The sequence below is a fragment of the Lynx rufus genome, unplaced genomic scaffold, assembly GCF_022079265.1.
Source record: "Lynx rufus isolate CCGP_SWC_20201006 ecotype Redwood Valley unplaced genomic scaffold, mLynRuf1.p SCAF_5, whole genome shotgun sequence".
NCBI lineage: Eukaryota > Metazoa > Chordata > Mammalia > Carnivora > Felidae > Lynx > Lynx rufus.
The window spans coordinates 114,948,461-114,973,741 of NW_025814867.1; positions in this window are offsets into that span (position 1 = coordinate 114,948,461).

Sequence of the window (25,281 nt, forward strand, 5' to 3'; positions counted from 1 at the left end):
TTAATTGTAAATATACAATCTATGCATATATGCACATATATAAAGTAAATAACCTCCAATATATACATGTACATATATATTCTGTGTGCATATATATGTAAAAATATATATGTACATATTGGTGGTTATATATATGTGTATATTGGTAGTTATTTACACTTAATACATACTGGTACTTCCTGTATAAATGTACATATATGCATATGTATGTTGGTAGTTATCTACATTTATGCTAAGGAGATGGGAACTAGGGGCATCTGGGTGGCTTAGTCTGTTAACTGTCCAACTCTAGATTTCGATTCAGGTCCTGATCTCATAGTTCGTAAGATGGAACCCCACATTGGGTTCTGTGATGACAGCAGGGAGTCTGCTTGGAATTCTCTCGGCCCCTCCTCCTGCTCTCTCTCTTACATGTGTGCCCCTGTGTGTGTGTGTGTGTGTGTGTGTGTGTTCTCTTGCTATCTCTCAAAATAAATAAACATTTAAAAGATGGATGGGAGCTAATATTATATTTATTTAATGATAAAATTGTTGGGGCGCCTGGGTGGCTCAGTCGGTTAGGCATCTGACTTCGGCTCAGGTCATGATCTCTCGGTCCGTGAGTTCAAGCCCCACGTCGGGCTCTGTGCTGACAGCTCAGAGCCTGGAGCCTGTTTCAGATTCTGTGTCTCCCTCTCTCTGACCCTCCCCTGTTCATGCTCTGTCTCTCCCTGTCTCAAAGATAAATAAACCGTTAAAAAAATTGAAAAAAAAATGAGAAAATTGTTGCTTACGGGTATTAAATCACTTGCTGAAGCACAAAAGTTCAAACTAAGCTCTGACAAACTTCAGAGCCACATACAACCTACAGCTATTAAAGCCAATGACATTGGGGCGCCTGGGTGGCGCAGTCGGTTAAGCGTCCGACTTCAGCCAGGTCACGATCTCGCGCTCCGTGAGTTCGAGCCCCGCATCAGGCTCTGGGCTGATGGCTCGGAGCCTGGAGCCTGTTTCAGATTCTGTGTCTCCCTCTCTCTCTGCCCCTCCCCCGTTCATGCTCTGTCTCTCTCTATCCCAAAAATAAATAAACATTGAAAAAAAAAATTAAAAAAAAAAATAAATAAAGCCAATGACATTGATAAAAGAGAAAATACATCAGTTTCTATTAATAATGTGTTTGAATATATCTTGGAAAACATTGAGTAATATTTTTTATGTATAATATATATCACATATAAAAATATATGCTGCTTTACACCATGTATGCTTTTTAGTTACTTACAATATCAGAATCTTGATTAATTTCCATGGAAGAAGTACAGAAATGCAAACGCAGTCTGTTATAAATATAGTCCCTGAAGGAAAATGTGTATTTGGAAAAGTTTTTGTACAGTAACAGTGAAATATATGCCAAGCTGGTTATTACAAGACAGTTTTACTATAGAGACATTTAGAGGTAGTCATGCCTCTTGTATGATTAGATAAATAAAGAATATTTTAAGAAGAAAGATAAGACTTTCATCTGAGATAATCTATATTATTACTCAAAGTTTAAATTAAAAAGTCTAGTCATGGTTATACAGTTTTTAATCAGAAAATAACACCGTATCATAACACCTTTTTTGTTTTAATTAATGTGAAATTAAGTTCCCAAATCCAGCATTTTTCTTATGTTTCTTGTTTTATTCAACAAGTCATACATAGATCACATATAAATTTTGCCATCTTTTAACTTTGAAGTTAATTGTGCAAAAGCTGGTCTGATTTTTATCAAACACAAAAGAGAAGCCCAAGAAGCCGTAGTTTCTTTGCTTTAGGAATGTGAAGACCTCAGTTTAGTTTGAAAGATAAGCTCCCTTCACATATATTAGCCTACCCATACCATGTGCAAAAAATTCTGGTAGGATGGAAAGGACAAAGTGACGTAAACTATTCCATAATCTTAATTTACTTGTCTTTGGAGCTTCTGAAAATTGTTATACGTTGCTTCAGATTTTCCACAGCTCTCATATTTTTTTGTATTATTTGATTATCATTTCCAACTATTTTCCATTAAATGTAATCCACATAATTATATTCATTTGAAGAAAAGTTATAAGCATCATCAATCAATTCTTCCTTCTCTTTAATATGTCACGAAATATGTTGTTACTTTTGTAAAAAAGAGAGTCTCTATAATACATGGTGATGGTTGGGTGGCTGGATGGCTCAGTTGGTTGAGCATCCAACTTGGGCTCAGGTCATGATCTCACTGTTTGTGAGTTTGAGCCCCACATTGGGCTCTGTGCTGACAGCTCAGAGCCTGGAGCCTGCTTCAGATGTTGTGTCTCCCTCTCTCTCTCTCTGCCCCTCTCCTGCTCATGCTCTGTCTCTCTCTGTCTCTCAAAAATAAATAAAAGTTAAAAAAAAACAAATTAACAATAAGTGATGATGGAAAAACTGGATATCCACATACAAAAGAATAAAATTGGACCTTTACCTTGTGCCATGCGCAAAAATCAACTTAAAATGGATTAAAAACAAATATTAAGACCTGAAACTATAAAATTAATAAAAAACATAGCAGAAAAGTTCCTCGACATTGGTCTTGGCTATGATTTTAGATATGACAACAAAAGCAAACATAAACAAGTGGTAAAACAAACGTTTATTTAAGATTTTCATTTTATAATCAATGAATGAAAAAAATGCACACCTCCATTTAAAGAAAAATTGTATATGTCCCTAGATTTTATGTGTTGAAAAGCCTTCTATGCCTTTGTTGTAAACCAGGGAAAGATCTTCACCAGATGAAACACGTTTTTCTGTATGGAAAATACAAATCCTGTATCTTTTTAAAAAATTGTTAAAAATGCTTAACGTTTCAGGGTTTTTTTCAGTAGCATAGTTTTCATAGAGACCTATTGCAAATATGAATAATTTCGCCAGTTTTTATTTTTCACAGTGTATGTACAGACAACTGACCAAAAGGCAAATCTCAAATGATAATGTATCATGTATTTCTCAAGTCTTTAGTGGTTTAGGTTTGAAATCAAAAACCCAATCCTGCATTAAGCTCGTAGTTTACCTCTGTAGACACTAGCTGAGAATAGGCATTCTGGCCACAGGTGCTGCATGAGACACATGTAATATAAGAGATCCATTCTTCAGGGCCTTACAATATTTTCAGTTTAGCAGTGCCAGTAACCTGTACTAGATTCTTATCTCCTCAAGATTAAAAGCCAAGTTTTGGTTATTTTGCATCTGTACTCATTTCTCCTTCCACCTGGAACAATTTCTGATGAAGCAAAGTCCTTGCCTTCCTTGGGGAGTCAATTGTGTAAGAGCACCAGTGACCCATATGAGATAAGTCACGTACAAATACAGGAAAAGGCAAACAGGTATATCCTATTTTCAGGACAGAATATTTAGTACCTCATCTTTATATCTCTTTTTTTGATATAAATATTAGCCTCATCAAGATACAAAACAAAGACTTTGTATCACTTGAACTTATGTCTTCACTTTCTGAGTAGAGATATCATGCTTGACTATAGGTCCTGACATTTTCCTTGCCTGCCCATCTAACATGTAACATGCTAATCATTATAGAATTTAATTTCAACTCATTGGCTTTTGGGATTTTTTTATTCCAAGGAAATGTGTGGTGGTCTTTTGACTGACTAAATTCAATCACTGATTTATCTAAAAGTTCTGCGTCTGACTGACTATGCAGAAATACGCTTGAACCCTTCATTTCACACAAACCAGATCTGTTAGGTCATGCAACATTTAACCCTCAATTGCTCAGGTGCATATATATGTTGATTTTTGGCTACTGGTCTTGCAGTGCATTATGCTCTCTCGTCCCAGGGACCCAACATGGAAACTGGTTTCTCTCTATTTTCCTCAGACTCACTGTTAATGACACAAAATAAATTATTATATTTTATAGAAGCTTGAATACATAGCAACATAGTACTTTAAAAGTATATAATTCCTGGGTGCCTGGGTGTCTCAGTAGGTTAAGTAACAGTGTCCTGATTTCCGCTCAGGTCATGATCTCACAGTTCGTGGGTTTGAGCCCTGCCCTGGGCTGTGCACTGACAGTGGAGCCTGCTTGGGATTCCCCCTCTCTCCTCTCTCTGTACACCTCCCCCACTCTCTCTCTCAAAATAAATAAATTAACATTTGAAAAATAGAATAAAAAGCATGTAATTCCAATATGAGAAAATTATTTGTAAGTCGCAAGGGTATCCATGTTTATGTACCCTTGAGTAAAAATTGCCAAGATTGTAGAATTGACTTGTAATTTGATTTTTTTTCACCTATACACTGTGAAACTTGGATGGTTATTTTCCTTCTATAAATTTCAATGTGTCTCATAAAATGGGATTGGTAAGCTTGCATCAGCTATTTTATAAAATATTTAAGCTTCAAATAAAATAATAAATAGAAAGTACTGTTAAAGCATAAATTATTAACCTATGTGAAATATTAAGATGAGTAGTTTTCTAGTTCATTCTACTTAATTACTTTATCATTAATGAAATTCTATTACATATCTATAGGATATAAAATGAACATAATATTGAATAAACTGAAAAAAAAAACCCTCAAAAGTGACCCTAGGTTTTAAAGTTAGGAGTTATAACGTTCTTGAAATAAATGCTTCATTTCTTCTCCCCACTGTTTATAAATTACAACTGTTTACTCTGAACTGTGTTATGTCAAAGTCCTCTCAATCCAGGACTCTAAAATATGGCATCAAACTCTAATATATCCATATTTTAGGGGCGCCTGGCTCAGTCGGTTAAGTGTCCAACTTCCGCTTAGGTCATGATCTCCCAGTTCATGGGTTCCAGCCCTGAGTTGGGCTCCGTGCTGACAGTTCAGAGCCTAGATGGAACCTGCTTCGGATTCTGTGTCTCCCTCTCTCTCTCTTCCCCTCTCCCGCTCGCACTCTGTCTCTCTCTTTCTCAAAAATAAACAAACATTAAAAAAAATTAAAAGATATATATTATCCATATTTAAAAAAGAAAAGTACTTACTTCACTTTCACAGTTGTTTTTTTTTGTGAACCAGGTGGCAAGTGTATTAGAGTGCTATGCAGTGTAAAAATGGATTATGCAACCATCCCTCCAGGCCCTCCGGGGGAGGGGGGAACCCTTTGCATTCTCTGCCTGCAGTACAGATCAGCTCTATTTAACTAGCTGGCTAGGTATCTAGCTATCTATTATCTTTCACACCGATCATTTACATTTCACTCAGTGGAAGTCTGGCAAATCTGTTGTGTTTGTGGATGTCTTGCGCAGCTGGTGCAGCAGAAGATTAAGTTGCCCCAACACTAAACTGAATGATTGATGGCCAAGGTTTTCATGTAGCAAAGTGCAGTTTTGTTACATAATTACCAGAATTATATGCAACACTATATCTATTTCCTGACTATAAATTGAAGGGTTGTTCTGTCTGAGTTATGAAAGAAATTATAAACTAATTTGTGGAAACAACATCTGTTGTGAATAGGCGAAAAGCTCTAGTAAGAAAGGAATAATTTATTTCCTTCTGTTTTGTAGCTATTTATAAGATCAAGAGAAAATGGAAGTATTTTCACAGTCTATAGTCCCTTACAAAAATATTTACATCTACACTTTTAAATTCTGTAAAAATACAATGCTACCTTTTTTGATCATGTTCAGAAAAAAGAAGAAAGCAAAATATTCAATTTCCCGTAGATGTATTTCCTTTTAACTTGATGTATAACAAAGCATTGATTTTATTAGCACATTTTGCATATGAAAAAGTACATTTTTATGTTTACTGAAACACTGCAGTTCTTATAGCACAAAGAAAATGTTACAGATATTTCTATAACATTCAGAAGTGGGACAATAAATAAATTATCGCTCTAAAAAACTATGTATGCTATTTATATAAGTCAGTTCTCTGGAGTCCCACTCCTTTCTAACCCACTCATGCAAATTCTACCAATCCTTTAAACCTTCTTTTACGTAAGAGTTGATCCTGGGATTGGGTGAATTAGGCTTGGTTTAAAACATGAGGTTTTGAGAGTGTGAGATCTTGGACAAACTGAGGACAGTGTATAGTTCATATTGTTTTACACATTCAGGCCACATAACAAATGTCTGTGGGTCTTTTGCCTGTCGACTGTCTGCTGACTTACCATTTTTGGTTTCATCACTTGTTTTTATTTTATTCATTTATTTTTTATTTTAGAGAGAGTGAGAACGCGCAAGCAGGGGAGAAGGGCAGAGGAAGAGAGAGAGAGCTTGGAGTCTGATGCAGGCTCCATCCCATGACCCTGGGTCATGACCTAAGCCGATATCGAGAGTCAGGCACTCAATGGAATGAGCCACCTGGGTGCCCCTGTTTTCATCCCTAAGGATGACTTATAAAATACTGAAGAAAAAGATGGTTGGTTATACGTGTCCATATTTCTGTTCTTTTTATTGGTCTTTCTTCTTGATAATCTAAGATTGCTTTTTATCATTCCTTTTCTGCTTGAAGAACTTCCAATAGTCAATTTTTAGGTCTGCTAGTGACAAATTCTTTTAGCTTTCTTTCATCTGAGAAAGTCTTTATTTCACTTTTATTTCTAAAGGATTATTTTGCTGTATAGAGAATTCTGGTTTGAAAGTTCTTTTCTTTCATAACTTGAACACTGGTGTCACTTGTTTCTGGCTTCCTCAGTTTCAGATTAGTAACCTTCTGTCACTAGAATTGGTGTCCCTTATAGTTAATGTTCCATTTGTCTCTGACTGATTTTAAGATTTTTTTTTCCCAAAAAAGTTTGATTAAGATATGTTTTGGCATAGAATTATTTGTATTTGTCCTATTTAAGGTTTGATCAGTTTCTTAAATCTGTTGTGTCTTTTGCCAAATTTACAAGAATGGGCAATTTTCCTCAGATACTCTTTCAAACCAGTTCTCTTTCTCCTCTCTTTCTGGGACTTTGATGATACAATATAGGATCTTTTATTATCTCGCTGAGCTTTGTGTCTCTATTCCTTTTTTTCTTCTAGTCTGTTTTCTCTCAGTTATTGAGATTGGGTAAATCTGTTGATCTGTCCTCAACTTCCCTAATTCCATCTTCTGTCTACTTTTGAGTCTGATCAGTTCTGTTCTACTTTTTTACTATTTAGCCCATCCAGCATGCTTTTATTGTATTTTTTAGTTCTATAATTTACACTTGCTACTATTTTATAACTTTTATTCCTTTGCTAAGATTTTCTTACTTATTTTTGTTTGTTTCAAGAGAATTTCTAATTGATTATTAAGGCATTTTTATGATGACTGATAAAAAATCCTCTTTGACTGATTCCATTTGGTATATCTTGGCGTTGGTGTTAGTTGCTTTTATTTTCTCCTCCGAATAGTGATTTTTCTGGTTTCGAGTGATTTTCTATTGTATTCTGGAACATTTACGTATTTGCAGGAGACTTCCTATCTTACTTATATTCATTATTTTATCCTGCGTTTTTCCCGCTTAAGTTTAATATACAGATCCTGGTCTACTTTTGCAGGCTCTTATTCCAACAACAGTTTAATTTTCAAAGACTTGGAGGGCTATTTCATCTACTTGGTTTATCTGGTGCTGCTGTGGCTGCCCAAAGGGAGGGAGTGGGAGGACTGTCTCCTGTCTTGGCCACTAGATGTCTCTCAATGGAATGGATGAATTTCAAGCAGGCAGGGATGAAGAGGCTCCTCTATCCAGTCTCCAGTCCTGATGAATTCCCTTGTCTGTGGGGGAAGGAAGGAGACTGCTGGCTGTGCCACTTACTTTAACAGGATTGTCCCTACTTGTATCCTGGCCACCCTCTATCTCTGTGCAGGGGAGAGAAGCCCCAGGCCCACAAGGACTAAAAGACACCCTGGGAAGGGTCTCTTGTTTGCGCTGAGTCTTCTTTGTTAAGTCTGACCAGATACTCTCATGTTACGCCATGGGAGAGGAGAGTTATAAGTATCCCAAAAGAACAAAGAGGCTTCCCATGCAGGACCTTTGTGGTGCGTCTCACTTTCCTGTGCTGCCTAACCACCCACGTATCTCTTGGTGAGCAGGAGAATCTTCAGACCAGTGGGAACAGATTCTTCCCCGGGCTCTTTCCCTGGGCATTTACTGGTTATCAGAATTCCCAGTAGGTGTCCCTTGTTTGTGGTAAAGTGGTATGGAGCTACTTTGGTATTGTCTTAGGGCTTCAGTTCCATCCTAGTAAGGAATGAGCCCTTCTGAGCCTTCTGTTATTAGGGGTTGGACCAGAAAATGATAGGTCTGAATTGCTTTCTTCTACTGGGACTTGGGGCATAAAACACCTTGTTTTATGTTATTCCTCCCAGTTCTGAGGTCCTGACTTTCACTTTCTAAACTCTAGAGTTCTGTTGTCTCTTGCATTATTTGTAAGGTTAATACTTGGAGGAGAAGAGCAAAAAAAAAAAATCTATATCATCTTGCCTAGAATGGAAGTCTTCAATACATTTTTCAATTAAATTTTTCCTATTTAGGCTTTTGAGAGTATCATTTTAAAATATATTTTCTTTTTTAAAATGTCTACCTTCCAGAAATAAAAATTGGAAGACAGATATGCTTGGGGCAGGGAAACATATTTGTCACAAGATTACAGGAGGAAGTTAGAGAAATATGTTAGAGTAAATAACAAGAAAATCTAAATAAATATAAATAAGTCATGGACATAAGTAGATGACTTTATTTAATAATAATTTAATAAAGATGAAATTGTCCCAGAATTACAATTAAAAGATGATTCCCAAAAAATTCCTGTAGATTTTTCACTAAATCTCTACTGATTTAAAAATTTATAAAGAAGCAAAAAGGGTCAAGGATAGTCTCAACAATTTAGGAAAAGGAAGAGAAAAAAGAAAATGAGACAAAGAAAGAAATTGTGGGGGATGAAGTGAAGAAAAAGGAAAACAAAAGAAAGAGAGAAGAAGATAAAAGGAAGAAGGCATGCTACTGGAGGAATTATTATAAACCTGTAATAATTTAAAAAGTTTGGTATTGGCACAGGTGTATCAATAGAGTAATCGAGCATAAAAATAGAATAAAGAGTCATATTTGTTATATAATGGAAATAATATATTTAAATTAGTGTCTGAGAAAATTATATACTTATTAAATTTCATTTATTATTATTTCTTAAAATATATTTATGGAAAGGAAATATATTTTATAAAAAACAAAAAATTAATATAGTTAGAGAAACATATATAACAAATAAAGACTTTTATTGAGTATATGTACAGGAAAGTTTATAAATCAATAAGAAAAAGACCAGTGACACTAAAGATCACTGGGCCAAGGATATGAACAGTCACTTTTCAAAGAATGGTTTCCAGATGGATGTGGATATATGAAAATGCACTCAACAGGGAAATAGAAATTAAACAAGGACTTCATGTTTAAATTGCAATTATAAGCTCATTTTTGAAATTAAAATAATGTCTGTGAACTCATAAGGACAGGAATCATGCCTGCCTTTTACTGGCACATCATTCTTAGCTTCAAACCTAGTGGATTTTTATATACTAGGTGCTCAGTAGTTTTAAAATGTCGGAATGAATATGGTTTATGATATTCAATAAATAGGTTATTTGTTGACCAAACATTTCAAAGCAAATTTACGAATCTGTCATTTCATGTAAGTGACTAATAGTTGTCAAAAATCCTTTCATAAAATTATCCCAAGAAAAAACATAGCCAACTTTTAAATAGTGTATATTTACAGTATATTTATAGTCATCAATATTTTAAAACTAATTTTCATGTAGCAAATATTTGGTAATATTTATCACAGTTTTGCCTTCCTCCAGGAAGGTGTATTTATTTGCGTATCATAAATGACTTAAATTTTAATCATCACCTACGATAGGTTTTGTATGTTTAAGTCTCATGGAAACAGGCCATTTAAAGTACACACAAGTGCACGTGCACACACACACACACACACATACATATCCATGTGTAAATAGATGGATGTAGAGATTTGTGATGATCAAATAAAAATCAAATTGCTTAGTTATCTTCTACCGATCACTATATTTATATAATGACTATGTTATTTAATGCTTGACTTGTAAAGGTTACCTAAAATTTCTGTATCTCACTGACTGTTGGGATCTGTGATCTCTAAGCTATTTTGTAGCTTAAACAATCCATCTTCATTCAATAGTAATGACCTTGAAAAAGAAAGATTAAAATATTTGCATACAATATTGAATAGTCTTTTTTTCTCAACTCTTTCTGCCTTTTTATTTAACAAGAATAACTCTTCCTAAACTGAATTCCTCTTTTTTATACATATTTGTATTTTTAGCCTTAAGCAAAAGCAATACATATTTACTTCCCTTTGTAAACTTGATTGCAAAATATGATTGAACACATAAAATTGCATATATATTAATGTTTATATATGTGTAATTATATATTTTGATGAAATAGTTAACAAATTATTATTTTTTATTTTTTATTTATTTTCTATTTTAAGTTTTGCTTTATAATATAGATGTTAGCATTGGTATATTGGTATATCATTTATATAATTTATAAGTAACATGTGGATGAGATCTCTCAAATTTTAGTGATATGTTTGCAAAAGCAAAGTTTTATTTTTCTTATTCTTTTTTTAAAATTTGTTTTAATGTGTATTTATTTTTAAAAGAGAGAGAATGAGTGGAGGAGGGGCAGAGAGAGAGGGAAACACAGAATCTGAAGCAGGCTCCAGGCTCTGAGCTGTCAGCATAGAGCCCCATGCAGGGGATGCTCAACCAACTGAGCCACAAAAGCACCCCTATGTTTCTTATTCTTAATTGACCTAATAATAATTTTGTTCACAATAATAATAACAAGAATGTATTCAACTATGTATGCTTCTGAACATCCCATATATATATATATATATATATATATATATACACCACATACACACACATATACACACATATATGTTTATGTATGCTTATATATAAATGGAATGAATGACTATAATTCTCCCAAGACAGAAGGAAGAAATTAGGATTATTTTTTTACTATAAGGTTCTCACACTACCCATGAAGTGGTATAGTGTTACTTGGAAGTGGAGTTGCCATGTCTGACTCTCGAAAGAAAGACTCATGTTCATATTATATTAAAAAGAACCATAAATCTGTTTTTATTAGGAATATGAAAGATTTAAATTATGCAAATAGAAGATATTATTGGAGAACATTCTTAAGGACCTCTCAGAAGTGAAGAATGTAAACAATCAGAAACACAGATGCCATAAAGCAAAGCATTGCAAGATTGATTTTTTAAAATTCTATATTTTGAATATGTCAAGCAGGACAATTGAGACCCAGTAACAGAAAAGCTCAATATTTAGTGTCTTAAAACAACAAGATTTATCCTTGCACACATTGATCCCAAAACAGATATCCCTGACTACTGGATAGCTCTCCCTCAAGCAGTGATTAAGGGCGCAGGCTGCTTTCATCTTCTAGGATTTCAGAGTCACTGAATTCATCTAAGTCAAGCCTGCACAGGGGGAAAGAGTATGTGAGTCACTGCGGGAGTGGTTTGTATCTAAATAAATTTTATAAATTGATAAAACCATTAAAGTCAATTAAGACTGGGGAAGTTCTATAAACAATACTCATAGACAAAGAACTAGAAATATGTAGTAAACATAAGAAAAGATGTGCAAACATATTAGTAGTAAGAGTATAAAAGTATATATCTTCAGTGAGCGTATCTCAAAAATTCTGGTAGAAATGTGTGAATTGATAATCTTTATGAAATGAAGCATGTTGGAATCTATTAAAATTTAAAGCAGAGCAACACTTTGACCTAGAAATTTTCTCTGTAGGAATTTATCAAAGACATAAAGCACTGATAATAAGATTGCATTTTCTAAGATATTTCCTGAAGCAGATTTTATATCAAGGAGAAAAATAAAATTAAAAGAGACTTGATTTTCAGAAAATGATTTAGCTCCATAGTTGCTGATCTGGAAAATAGTTATATTTTAGTTTAGAGACTCCAGTTGTAAAATAACATGTAGAGCTGATCTTGTTTTTATGGAACTGAAAATAGTATAAAGAAGTATTTAAAAAAACACACCAATTTTTAACATTGTTTTTCTTAGTGAAGTCTGAATGTTGTTAAATTGATAAGCATACATTATTTTAATTAGAAATAATAAAGCTTTGAAAAGAGAAAAATATAAATAATTTGATTACTAAATAACACATGTGCTGCAAATATATTTTAAGCCCTTAGTAGCCCTTCTGTTTTATAAGATATGCCTAATTGAGACCAAGATAAAACCTTGTGAATAGGATTCACAGGTTTGAAATTGTTTCCACTGTTTCAGTAAGGTATGAATATCGAAAATTTATTTTATTTTTTTTTAATTTTTTTTTCAACGTTTTTATTTATTTTTGGGACAGAGACAGAGCATGAACGGGGGAGGGGCAGAGACAGAGGGAGACACAGAATCGGAAACAGGCTCCAGGCTCCGAGCCATCAGCCCAGAGCCTGACGCGGGGCTCGAACTCACAGACCGTGAGATCGTGACCTGGCTGAAGTCGGACGCTTAACTGACTGCGCCACCCAGGCGCCCCTCGAAAATTTATTTTAAAATAAGAAAATACTAAAAGATAAGTAATCTGAAATTTTAACTCATTTTCACTTCTGATAATGGCAAAGCCACATAATTAAATTAAGGAAGAAGGATACACTGAACTGTAAATGTAAAAATTTACATATGGAAACTGCTTGTATATGAGCTTTACCGTGTAAAGTTCATTAGTATTCACTAATGATAACAGGTTGTATGTGTGTGCCCTTGGACTAGGACTGCATGGTCAACCAGCCAATATTTTCTGAGGATGAATTATAGGCTAGATATTATATACCATAATATTTTCTTTGAAATGCATTTCTTGTACTATAGGATTATATAGATCAGTGAATTATATTATCTCACTGATCCCTTCAAGCTCAATCATAGTCACCACCTCCCCTCAAAAAATTTTTCAACTAATACACATCAAGTCTGACTATGTGCCATATTCTGTGCTAAGCAATGATTGATTCTAAAATAAAAACATGGCTTGCAAAGTTGGAAGATTTAATAGACCACTGTGTGAAATAACCTAAGTATTTTCCGGTGTATGTCATGACTAAAATTTGCCATCAGCAAAGCAAAGCCTGAAAATACATGCGAAGAATAATTTTATTCAGCAAGTACTGATGAAGTGGTTGGCGTCTCAGGTAAAACAGCAAAGCTGTGGCTGGTTACAGACCCTCAAAAGACCTCACAGATCTTTAATTAGCTGTCAGACTCTCCTCTGTGTGAAAGGACTCAGAATCTCATATTATCTTCTTTATTATTCTCTTGCATATATAAACTAAAACTAGCATTATTTATTCAATTAAGTTATTAGAATTAAACATACTCTCTGTGCGCAGTGTAAGAAAGGATGATGCTTATTTAACTTTTTTTTTCCTAAGACTGTTGTATCTTTTCTGCAGATAAGAAGTAACCCAAAGATATAATAAATTAAGGATACAACAAATTTGGTTTATATGAGCTATTTGTAAGTAACCTTTCAAATTTCCAATAAGGTTTCTATCTCCTTGAAAAATACTTCTCAAGACTTGTACAGCTTTAAAATTCTGCATCCTTTCCAACTTGCACTCACAATTCCACTTCTAGGTTGTCCAAATGATATTGACTTAAAGGGCAGATATTTAACACACTTCAATCACATCTTAAGGCATGGCCTTTCATTCTCTTTGTATGTGTCTCAAAAAAGCGCTCTCTTTTCAGCATGCATAAAAGCCTTGAAAATGATTGTTGGATATTAAAACATTTATGAGAACCCCAATTCTTATAATCAAGATTCTAACATGAGCTTATTTCATTAATATTTCTCAGGCTTTTTTTAACTTCATTTGTTTTGCTGAACCACCTTTGGGTAGCTAAGAACCAGCCATCTACAGATAAAGCACTACAATGTCAAATAGCTTTTTTTCCCCAAATACCATTAGTCTGAGTTCCCTGTCTTTTCAATAAATCATGTAATAGTGTATGGTTTAAATAACTCAGTCTTTGAGGGGCGCCTGGGTGACCAGTCAGTTAAGCATTCGACTTTGGTTCAGGTCATGAACTCGCTGTTCCTGGAATCGAGACTTGCTTAAGGCTCTGTGCTGACAGCTCAGAGCCTGGAGCCTGCTTTGGATTCTGTCTCTCTCTCTCTCTCTCTCTCTCTGTTCTTCCCCGGCTGTCTTTCTCTCTCTTTCTGAAAAATAAAGACTTTTTAAAAATTTTAAAAAAGAGCTCAGTCTTTGAGTCAGATCTAAGTTTAATTCTCAGGTCTACAGTATCTTGCTGTAAGAGCATACTCTGTGATAACAGATACTATGGAAAAAGAGACAACACAAGTTAGTATTTAAAAAAAAATGCTAACTGGGTATTATTTTGTTAACCAGGTGACTTAAAGAATAAGAAGAGAGTTTTAAGGTATCACAGAGGTGACAACTGCAGAGAGTAGATTTCCTCCTGAATCTAAAGAAAAAATGGTAAAAACAGGGAATTATTAAAATTTAGGAACTTAGGGGCTCCATGAAGCTTATACTGTGGAGAAAGTATTGCTCCTTTGATGAGATTTCCATGAGCTCGGAGAGACACCCCATTGGCGTGGCACATAGACTTTGGAAGCCATGGCATCTGCTGATTGGTGCTGGTGTCTATTGTAGGTATATGTAAGTGTTGGAAGCCTGCAATCTGGATTCATCTCCTGCCACAGAAAGGAACTGCTATAAAGCATGAGAAGAATTGCTGATGTGACCCTCAAAAGAACCATGAGGATGGGACGCCTGGGTGGCTCAGTGGGTTAGGCGTCAGACTTTAGCTCGGGTCACGATCTCACCGTCGGTGAGTTCGAGCCCCACGTCGGCCTCTTTGCTGGCAGCTCAGAGGCTGGAGCAGCCTTTGGATTCTGTGTCTCCCTATCTCTCTGCCCCTCCCCTGTCCACACTCTGTCTCTCTCACTCTCTAATATGAATAAATGTTAAAAAAGAATTAAAAAGAACCACGAGGGGGCAAGAAGCCCACAGAAGCAGAGAGAAAAGAGGAGGAACCTTCTTTGTTCTCTTGATTTGCAGTCTCCTTTCAGAATGCCCTATTTTCAGAGATTAACAGGGAGCCATGGGCAAAGCAAAACTGGTTTGCTCAATCCCAACAGCAGCCTTACAGAGCAGAGTACGGAAGGGTGAGGCTTTGGAGCTGGGAGAGTAATAACTTAAAACTTCTCACAATGAAGATAATATTATGTATTTAGTAGTAGAAGATAGAGAGGAACAACTCGTGGCTTGAAATATAAAATGTACAATGTATTATATATGTAAATAAATGATGGCAGATAGTATGTGAAAACCATATTGATAATAATTATGATGATGATAGTTAACTGCATATTTTGACTCTGGAGATTACCATAACCCTTGGAAATATGTAACCCTGACATTAGATTGCATCTACCTCCAGTACCCGCACCAATTATTTTGGACTTTGTCACTACTTTTTCTTGCTGTAAGTAACCATTGTGTTCTACCACAACCCAAGGTTTGAGTAGAAAACCGTGGATAAACCGTGAAAAATATGTAAAACAAGTAAATAAAATAATACTGAATACTAAATTCAGAGGAAATTTATGTCTTGCAGTTTCTCGGTTGCAATTCATTGTTATTACACTTGACCCCACTGCTGTGGCAGCAAGTTGTAGGAGATGAGGCATGTTATGTATTCTTCTGATTAAATCTCGGTCTACTAGTGGGTATCTGTCTCAGGACTGTGACCTTCACAGTGTATCTCTATTGGTGTAGCTATGTTTTTCCTCTGCCACCTGCTCCTTTATCTGGCTGCAGCAATTTTTTTTAAGATTTTATTTTTAAGTAATCTCTACACCCAACATGGGGCTTGAACCCACAACCCTGAGATCAAGAGTCGCATGCTTCATGGACTGAACCAGCCAGGTGCCCCTGGCTACGGACTTCTTAATGTATATCCTTATAGCCTTAATCCCTGTTGACTATTGTTTTCCTCCACACCCCCCCAACCTTAGGTGACACAGAAAGTTTGAAGTTGCTAGACTGGGGAGAAACCTCTTCCCCAACTACTAGTAAGTTCCAGAGTTTTTCCTCTGCCAAAGTCCTATCCTGTGGAACATGGGTCTTTTTTACATAGAAGATTCTGTGTGCATTTTACAATGGCCACTTTTCCCTTCTACCTGCCAGAGCCTAAAAGGGATCTTTGTTCCTCATTATTATAACTTGATGTAGTTCCAGAAGAGGAAGTCTATGAAAGTATAGGGGCTCCCTTAGAACTGTGCCCCCCCCCAGGAGATTCTCATCCTAAAGTTGGTGCACATTCAGTCTCTAGCAATTCTTCCAAGTAACCGATTAAGGGTTCCTTCCAGTTTATAGCTCTATGCCTTTGTTCTAGCTCAACAGGTCACGGTTGCTGTGCATCCCTAGGTGCTCCTGTCTTTACAGATTTTGAGCATGGTGATTTGCCCTATGATCTCAGTTCTCTAATTTGTCCCAAAATAGGCAGTTTTTCTTGTAAGGACAGGTGAATCCACTTCTAAGTTCTTCACGTGTTGGAGCTGAAACAAAAAATTGGATTACTCATTAAAAGGTGAAAATAAAAATATTCAATACCAAGATGGTAACTGAAATAAGCCTGTAAACCATAGAAGCAAAAAGGAACTTGCTTTGATTGGTCACTTATAATATGGGCAGACTACACCAGTGATTTACCTGCTTTAGGTTTCATTCTGTTTATTGGCAAAATCAAGAATACAGACTGGTTACTATCAGATGCCAGCATACCCTTGATATGAATTTTTTATGATCTTAAGAAATTAAAATATATCTGAAGGATGTTAAATGGAGAATTTTATAAAGATTCATGTAGTTTTTCTTTATTGTATTTAACACTCATCACCACAGCATGTGACTAGAAATCTCATTGTAAAAAATGTATTTCCCATTTTTTCCTTAAATCTAGAAATGTGATTAAAATATGCAAAAGTGTGCTTCACACACCACATTTTCAGTTCATAGGTTCATTCCTTTACCTTGACATTTCTGCAAAATAACTTTCAATTTAAAAACTCTCATGCTTTTTTTTGTTGTTGTTCCTTTGTTTGTTTGTTTGTTTGTTTGTTTTAAATGGGCTTCATGCCCAGTGCAGAGCCCAATGCAGGGCTTGAATTCAGGACCCTGATATCATAACCTGGACTGAGATCAAGAGTAGGACACTTAACTGACTGAACCACCCAGACACCCCCAAAAATCTCCTGCTTAAAATAAACTCAATCTAAACAAATAACAACATTTAAAGAATTCTAGAAGTGTCATGATTCCCATCACAACTATTATCTTTGAGCTGGAGTAAAAAATTAAAAGTAATTACTTAAGTGTTTGTCTCTAAATATCCAAATATTTAGCTTTTTTTTTTACCTTTTATGAATGAACGTAAAAATTAATTACCTTTCAAGAATAAGATTTAGTGAAAATTTAAATTAACTTTCATAATTGTAAATTTACATTAAAAATCAGAATTAAACCCAAGACAAATGTGTTTTAAAGAAAAACATAGTGCTTTATATGAAACAGAAGACTGTACATTGATATAAGAACAACTTTGAGAGTTAATTTTGATTTATGTGTTATGATGTAATGGATATGAGATGTGGTTTAGTGTGACAGGTTTTCTTCTGTCCCTAATTCTAGTATTTCTTGTATTTCTTTCCGAATATTATGCCTCTAATAAAAACAATGAATCCTTCATAATAAAATACCTACACAAATAACAATGTGTTTACATTGTTTTAGGTTTTACTTATTTATTTTTTTTTAAATTCTAGACCTGATCAGATCTACAAGATTGAATTTTTTCTCCCTCTCTTGTATTACTAAAGGGACAGCTATCTCTGTGGTGCTTCAGTGATTTACACTGTGTTCCTTCCACCCAAGTTTACAAGCAAGTACAGATATTTTGTGGGCTCCTTTTGTAAAGAAAGGAAATCAACTCTTTGTTTCACAATGCAGCTGAATCTAATTTTGTTTGCTTGTTTCATTTTCTGTAGTAATCTGGCACAGAAAGATGAAAGGTGATAGATTTGGGGGCCTCTTGGTCCAATGAGTGACCATTGAGCTTTTGAGTATCTCCCAGAAACCTAATCAGGCTATTAATGTATTCTTGGAATTTTTTGAATAGCAATATCTGCATCATGTAGTTAGATTATCACATTACACAGTTTAAATTGCTTTAAGGGTCATATAGTTTGCTTGTACATAAAAGACATAGGCCGTATGTTTTTAGTTTGCTTTATCACTGTCTCCAACTCTGGAGAACCATAGATGCTTTGGTGCAGAGACCATGGTGGAACTTTGGGTCACTTTTGGGGCCAATTACTTTTACACTGTTTCTAACTCTAGTGAATTCAATCAGCTACCATAAATTTTCAGCCCTGTGAACCATCAGAGAACTGGGTAAGTCAGACTAAAATTCCATTATCACAAGGAGAATGAGTTTCAAAAGTTTTCATTCTAGCAAAATACAGAAGTGTCTTGGATTTGTGATGTTTGTTATGTGACCTTAGGCAAGAACAATTCCTTTTGATAAACTGTGAGACAAGCTGTTGAAATTCAGAAAAAGTATGCAAGGTCTCCTCCAGAAAATGATTAACTTAATCTCAAATCTGTAATATGCTTACACTGTATATAAATTGACAAGGGTATATTATAAGGTATCATTTGCTGCTTCTTGCATTTCCAGTTGATTTCATGAATATATAAGATACAAGGAACAAATTAAGTCCATGCAGAGTCTACATACTTCTTAACTAACAGGTGGTGCCAGATGTCAAAATGTATACCCATATCTTACAGCATCTTTTAGCATGGCAAACTCAGATACAAAAATATTTAGATATTTAGGTGGTGGCATGGGATGGAAAAGCAAGTACCTATCATAGTATAAATCTTTAAAATGGAGTCATCTCGGGGCGCCTGGGTGGCTCAGTCAGTTAGGCAGCCGACTTCGGCTCAGGTCATGATCTCGCGGTCGGTGAGTTCGAGTCCCGCGTCGGGCTCTGTGCTGACAGCTCAGAGCCTGGAGCCTGTTTCGGATTCTGTGTCTCCCTCTCTCTGACCCTCCCCCATTCATGCTCTGTCTCTCTCTGTCTCAAAAATAAATAAACGTTAAAAATAAATAAATAAATAAATAAATAAATAAATAAAATGGAGTCATCTCACCCAAGCTGAAAAATTGTAGTTTCCTTTTTTTCTGGTTAGAAAATGTAAAGTTAGTTTTATTTCTGAATATGGGATCCTAAATTTAACACGTTCTTTCTCTTCCTAGAAATCAAACAGAAAATAAAACACAATGCAATTAGAACAAAATAAAACCTCCAGATTAATATGGAGAGAGGTATATGTCCCCTCAAATATCAAACTAGTAGTAGTGTTGAAAGCATACAGGAGAAATCTAAAGTAAGAAGTCTTGGAATGGGGATTCAGTGGTAGCCTAATATCTGTGTTTTGTTTGGTTTTGTTTTCAGAAAAAAAAATGTCATTATGATGTGTTGACTCCTGAGATGGATATTAAATCCCTTGTTTGGAGTAGAGGAAACAGGGATATACCTGGAGTTTCTTGGATACAGCTTGGCTCTTAGAAGTAATAAACTAAGAATCACGCACATATCCATGCATGTGTAAGAACTCTGTCTCTTGACAGCAAAAGGGAAGAGACGATTTACATTGTAAGCAACCCCTAGGTGCTCAGCTGTGGTGTCTGTTATCTATGAAGACACTTTCAAAACCTAATTTTACTTATACCACAGCCTAGATTATGAGAAAAATTTTAAGGTGGCTTGAAATAACATGCCGATCCCTCCCCCAGTGGACATCTTACTAATGGCTGTTTTTTAAAAAAGTGATCATTCAATGATGAAGAATGGAAAAGGAAACAGCACAAGGTCTATACAACAATGCTACAGTCCAACAAAAGAAATAAGTATATGGCAGATGAAGTTTCCCCAGGCAGGAAGAAAATGCAATTTTACAATGCACATTAAAAGTGAGGTAACCTTTGCTGTGAATTAAAAATATATAATTAAGTAATTGCTTCTATGGTGGCAGATAACGAGGAATACCTTCAGGAGCCCAGGGAAGAAATTGTGAGAAATCGGATAAGGATGATGATAATGATGGTAATCTCCATCATTATCAAATCTTACTACACATTCAACAATTACTTCAGGAAATCTTAATTGTGGTTTAAATACATTAACTGATTATTGCCTCATAATAACCTTATAAGTACTACTATCATCCACCTTTTCTTTTTCTTTTGATGAGGAAACAAAGGGAAATACGAGATTGAAAAGGTGGTCCAAAACTAAATAATGAAATATAAATGAGAACCCAGAAACAGACCTACATGTATGTAATCTCTAGATTTGGGTGGAAAGCAACTCTGGTGTGTACCAGAAAAAGGATTTTTTTTTTAAATAAATGATGCTGGGTCAATTGGATAGCCATAAGGAAAAAAAAAATGTAACTGGATTCCTACCTCATTTCATGTATTACAGTTCTTCAGAGAAACAGAATACACTCATACACACACACACACACACACACACACACACATAACAGGAGATTTATTATGAGGAAATGACTCACACAGTTAAGGAGGCTGAGAAGTCCCATGATTTGCTGTCTGCAAGCTGGAGACCCAGGAAAGCCAGAGGTATTAGTCAGTTGGATTCCAAAGCCTGAGGACCAAGGGAGTGGATGGTATACTTCTCAACTGAGAGCAGGAGAAGTTGAGATGGGATGTCCCATCAATCAGTGAAAAATATATGAAAAGTATTTTTTAGCAAGTTTCATATTTTAATCAAAAAGTATTGGTAAACACATGACATTTGGAATAAGACCGAGTTTTTCTTGGAAAATTAGACTACATAAAACAAAATGAAAAAACAAAGAAGAGTAAGGCTAATACTTGAAACCATAGCAGTCAATGCTCAATCAGTAAGGCATAAAAAAGGGAGTGGTTTCCTCTTCCTTTTGCTTTATTCAGGCCCTCAAAAGATAGGATAATTCCCTTTCACACTGGGACAGGGCAAGCTACTGAGTCCTACATTTCATCTGGAAACACCCTCACAGGCACATCCAGAAATAATGTTTAATCTGGGCACCCAGTCAAGTTGACATATAAAATTAACCATCACACACCATAAGCTAATATCAATCGCACGAAGATTCCAGATCAAAGTATAGAAATATAAGAAGTATAGGGGTGCCTGTGTGACTCAGTCAGTTAAACGTTCCACTGGATTTCTGTCCAGGTCATGACCTCACCGTTTGTGAGTTTGAGCCCCACATTAAGCTCCACACTGCCAGTGCAGAGCCTCCCTCTCTCTCCCTCTCTCTGCCCCTCGCCTGCTCGCTCATGCGCTTGCTCCCTTTCTCAAATAAGTGAATAACCTTAAAAAAAAAGTATAAGAAGTATAATAATAAAAGCTTTAAAAGAAAATATAGAACATCTTCAGATATTAGGTTAACCTATCTTGCTAACAAAGTACTGTTAAAAATTATTTTAAAAGGCAATTTAGGTGATACACACTTTATTTAACATTTCATGAAATGGACAGTTTTTTTGATACATTCACTCAGCTACTGTGAGCTTTGGTACAAATGGATTAAAAAGGTGACTCATATGTCAGCCCTTAGTGTTTTCTAACTCAGTCACTAGGCTAATGATTCTGTCACTTACAAATATTATGTTGGAAAAATATATTTTCAAGGTTACTCCATGCAAGATAGGTTTACTGAATTTGTACAAATTACCTTTACCAATGCTTAAATATCTTTACTTATGCTTTAAATCTTACTAAATTTCTGAATATTATTAAGATAACTTCATGATTTAAATGCCATGTAACTTGGAGGTTTCACAACAATGGCTATATCACTTATAATTAGTAAAGAAGTTTTACTTCTAGATTCTACATCATTTGTTACGCATGGTGATTGTTATTAAGTGTAAGATGGGATAACATTTCTTTTTATTTCCTTTTTTTAATTTTTGTTTTTTATTTTGAAAGAAAGAGAGTGAGTTTGAGCAGCGGAGGGACAGAGAGAGAGGGAGAGGGAGAATCCCAAGCAGGCTCTGCGCTGGCAGTGCAAAGCCTGATTCAGGGTTAGATCCACAAACCGTGAGATCTTGACCTGATTTGAAACCAAGAGTCCTACGTTTAACCGACTGAGCCACCCCAATTCCTCTTCCTTTTTTCTTTTTAATTGAAATTGGCTACGTTAAAAATAAATGTTTGCTAATATACTCTGTTACCAGAATGTGAATAAGTTGTCACATTCAAGTATTTTTTCAAATGTTTTCATTAAAACACTTGTGAATGCTAGTTTGGCCCTAGATAGCAACATAAATACACATAAGTAGCTTACCCCAGAAATTATCCTTTTAAGGATTTATCCTACAAAATTACTTGTACATATGCCCTAATAACTATGTATATGAATGTTTACTGAGACATTGCTTGTGATAGCAAAAAATTAGAAAGAGCTATATAAATATGCATCAATTTTAGACTAAATGGATTACACTATAATCATCCTATGGATACTACACAGCAATCTAACAGTGAAGTTGACCTATTTGCACTGATATGAAACTGTCCCAAAATATATTAATGTTAACAGTAAGTAGTGAATAATATACAGAACAGGGGTTTACATATATGGAAAGAATTCCTACCACGAAGGGTTCCTAACCAACTACTATTTTATACTGAGGTGAAAGTGGCAACAAAAGAGTGTGCTTTGTGGTTAAATTCAAGGTGAATCCAATCTTTCCTCTGTCAGAAAGCTTGGTTAGTATCCTTATTTGTAAGCTTGGCACAATACTTCATCAATCAAATATACATATAAAATTGTTAGCACATTTTAAGCATTATATATTAAACCCACCTTCATATATATGTCAATTCGAAGAATATATAAGATGTCTGACTTAGTCTAAACTAATGTACTTAATATTTTAAGTAGAAAATATTTTAAAAGAAATGTTTTAAAAGAAAAAAATATTAAAAATATTTTGTCAGTATTTCCTACAAGATGCATTGGGACATATTTGAATGTTCTATAAAACATGTATCATAAAATGATTTGGGGAATAAAATATCAGCAAATCTTTCTTATTCACCCCTTTTGGCAAAATTTGTTTTTCAGGAAAATAACCACAGAAAAATATATCTCTGTGAGGCAGTACATATGTAGGTACCATGCATTAAAAAAAAAAAAAAAAAAAAAAAAAAAAAGTACTTTTTTCTAAAGGAAAAAAATGAAATATTTCAATTGGCTGAAGTTGATTTATAAGTTTTCAAAAAAGTATTATTTTATTACTGTAGAGTCATTCAGTGACACCTTTTTAAAAAGGTTTTTATCACAAGAATTTCGGTATAAAATATCTATCATCCAATCATCTATGTGTGTGTATATGTATACCACAAATCAGGATCTAAAATTTGCTAAATTAACTAATAAGCCTAGTTTGTTATGATTTAAATCTATCTTCAAAACCTCTAAAAGGGCTGTAAAGAGGGAGACAAGGCTCCTTAAGCAAGTGAGATATGGATGAAATCCAGTAAAGCACAATATACATTAGGCTGATATATGGGTGAGATCTGTTCTTTATAATGACTTATTTGAAAAAGATAAATCTCTTCTTTGGGGCTGATTATTCTCCTTCTGGCACCACCCAATTTACCAGAAGTATCCAGAGTTACTGGTTGGGAATTATATCTCTACAAATGTTCACTTCTATGATAAATATCATAGGAAAAATTTGTGGCATAATTTAAAATTATTTTGTGGTGACACACACTTTGTACAAAATGATAACTGTACACAATTAAACAGGAACATATTTTTACCCATGTGATGAATTAGGGTTTTAGGATGCAGAAGAAAAAAAAAGCATAGTGATAAAGAATTAAGATAGGGGCGCCTGGGTGGCGCAGTCGGTTAAGCGTCCGACTTCAGCCAGGTCACGATCTCACGGTCCGTGAGTTCGAGCCCCGCGTCGGGCTCTGTGCTGACTGCTCAGAGCCTGGAGCCTGTTTCCGATTCTGTGTCTCCCTCTCTCTCTGCCCCTCCCCCGTTCATGCTCTGTCTCTCTCTGTCCCAAAAATAAAATAAAAAAACGTTGAAAAAAAAAATTTAAAAAAAAAAAAGAATTAAGATAAAAAATAAGACTATTAAAATCATTTATTTCACAGGAAGATACCCATTTAGCATTTCTGCCATAGAAAGCATTTTTGGTGACAGTCTTGCCACCTTTGTGATTTGTGTAAAAGAAAGTTAGTTTTGTTTCATTAAGAAAGAGCAGTGCAGTGAGAAATTGGGAAGACCTGCCTGCTACATAAGCACGTTTTTATTAACATTACCTAACTTGAGAATTTGATTAGCATCACTAGACAAATTAAGAGTGGGAAGAACATTAATATAGCAAGGTAAGCACAGAAGAAAATTTGCAAAACAAAACCACTTTACAGTTGAACTTAAATTTCTTGGACCTATTTCTAATTTACTTTAAAATAACTTTTGGGGGCTGCTGGGTGGCTCATTCAGTGTAGCCTCCAACTTCAGCTCAGGGTATGATCTCATGGTTTGTGAGTTCGAGCCCCTGTTGGGCTCTGTGCTGGCAAAGCAAAGCCTGCTTCAGAACTTCTGTCTCCCTCTCTCTCCACTCCTCTGTCTCTCCCTCTCTCAAAAATAAATAAACAAAAAACCCCCACAATTTTGTGGCCATTTTTCTAAGCAACTGTGTCAGAAGAATGACTAATTTAAGTTTCATGATAGTATTTTTAAACTTTGATATTATATATTAATTTGTTCAGGACCAAATATTTTATTTGTTGGACCAAATATTTTTTTTCACTTTGCTGGACCAGAATATTTTACTTATGCTTCCTCCAACTTACCAATACCATAGTATTAATATAACCTATGAGCGAATATTAATAAAGAATTTATACCAGAAATCTAGTTAATATTTGAGTTTTATTGAAAACATTTTTATTTCCCTAGGTTTAGGGGAAACCTTATATAAATAACAATCCGTTTTAAACTATGCAAATTTATTTGTATTATTCAATATTCTTCTGGGGAAAAATAAACGTTTCCATTTTTTAGAAACTTTGAAAGAAAAACC